This window comes from Lagopus leucura, unplaced genomic scaffold (assembly GCF_019238085.1).
Source record: "Lagopus leucura isolate 7727_CA_CO unplaced genomic scaffold, USGS_WTPT01 34907-2_obj-0_obj, whole genome shotgun sequence".
Taxonomy (NCBI): domain Eukaryota; kingdom Metazoa; phylum Chordata; class Aves; order Galliformes; family Phasianidae; genus Lagopus; species Lagopus leucura.
The window spans coordinates 33,025-35,256 of NW_024965017.1; positions in this window are offsets into that span (position 1 = coordinate 33,025).

The window sequence follows — 2,232 nt, forward strand, 5'->3', positions numbered from 1 at the left end:
CAACTGAGCCCGTGTCTAATTGCCACAGTTAAACCTTCCTCTTATTTCTCTTCCTCAACCTCTATGAGGACCTTTGGGCAGGATTTCAAAAGGGCATGGAGGGGCTTTACCAGTATTCCATAGCTGTAGGTGGCACCACTTCGTCATCCCAAGGAAAGTCTGGAGCTCTTTCCAGAGTCCCCTTGCCGTTTCCTAGGGCTCAGGAATCCCGAAGTGATTCTGTAACGCAAATGGGTTACTTGTGGCTTTGCCACTTGGGCTTTCTGTGGAGAAAGTTTAGTAAGCTAATTGTCCATGTTACTCATTACCTCTTCTGTTTTGGTAGCTTTCAGGTCATCCATGTCTTCAAATTTGGGGGGTACTGTTTAATCCAAACCAGCTGAGCTACTCCTAAGACCGGGATAAGGGCTCTCAAGGTATCCCGTATTATACCTTACCAATGGGTTATTTACTCTTTTAACCCTTCTTGGATTTTGATACTGGCTCCAAATAGTTCTCACTATGCCTGGTGGGAGTATAAACTCTCCCATCTCCGCCCAGCCACCAGAAACTTTTACCCAAGTCACAACAACTCACCATATTACTTCCACTATGATGTTCATGCCCGCTAATGAGGGTGTTATTACTTTCTTAATAGAGGCCGTTGTTAAGTATAGAGATGTAAGGTTGATCTAAAGAAAAGGGAGAAGAGTGACAATCACACATTTAACAATAACAAATAAATATAACACAAAACACAGTACTATTATAACCAAAATACAAAATGTAACAGCACGCAACAGCAACTTGCCAGAGATATCACCCTGAAATAAAGCAAATTAGTAACCAATTCATCTTTTCTTTATGAGTTTAACTTTTTGACGATGCACTTTCCTTGACAGACCAAGTAGTTCCTCAGCATCCTGGAATAACCCAACAATACTGAAATTACTCCAAGTGCCTTATTAGTTCTACAAGGGAATGCCTCTGGCTTCTGTAGAAAAAGTATCAGTTAGTACCAACATACAAGGATACCCCCCTTTTCTTGGGAGTTCCGAGAAATCAATTTGCCATTGTTGCCCTCCCTTCTAAATCATTGATTAGATTCCTATCCTCTCTAGAATGTATTACAGGTTCTGGCTCAGGTTTAAAGATTTTAAGTTTACCGTCTGGAATTAAAAGCCCTCTTCAACTACCTGTCCTGCCACCTGACCCATCATTTGATTTCCAGTTTCCTGTACAGTGTTCCCTTTCTGCTGCCCTTTACAAGGTGTAACAGCCACGCTCCTTGGTAGGTTCACATTGTGCTGTTTTCCTTGTGTGTGCAATCCTTGCTCTTTTCAGGTGGTACTACGAGTGTGCAGCATCCCAAATACATAATTAGCATCTGTCCATAAAATAAAGGCTCCTGCCCAGGCAGTTATTTCAGCCCTTTGAGGGAAAGTCCTCTCAAGTAATGGTCGTGCTTCAATTACCTTGTCAGTAGCAGCTACTGCATATTCCTGCCTTACAGTTTCCTTGTCTGACAAAACTGCTACCGTCGGTAAACCACGTGTCTTTTGCATCTTCTAAGGGCTTGTCCTTCAGGTCCGACTGGCTGGAAGATGCAGCTTCAGTTGTTCCAAAGCTGTTACGAAATACTGTTGTCCAGGAGTTCCGCTAAGGAAGATACTGGGTTGCAATTATTTCTACATCATCCTGCGCTACAAGGACGGCCTTTGGAGTGAGAGCCAATGCCTCCCTTTTTACCTCCAATACAGCAGACACTGTATGAGATATCAGAACTGCTATTGTTTGGCCTAGCAACACTCGAGTACTAGTGCAGCCACTGCCCTCAAGCATCCCGGCCACCCCCTACTCACTTCATCCAGCTGTTTGGAGAAGTGTGCCACTGCCCAAGGTTCTGGGCAAGGACTCCCAAGGCCATTCCTTGTTTTATTATGCGAGCTCTTTGTTTCTGTGACGTCCACGTACCGTGGGGTCTCGATCCATTTATTAGCCAAGCCATAGCTATTCAGCAGTATTACTCAAAACTCATTGACATATTCATTACTTTTCCGGAAATTCATTTACATACTGTCCCCCCTCCCCAGGGCATGCGCAGTAGCTTCCATTGGATGAAGGCTCGATGTCTTCCTCCCCATTCGGTGGTCGTTTGGGATGAAGTCAGTTGTCTCCCTCGCCACGTCCTTCCAGTGTCCCAGTCCTGGGCTCTTCTCTTGCCCTGCATGCCTCAGCAATTTCCTATTCTGC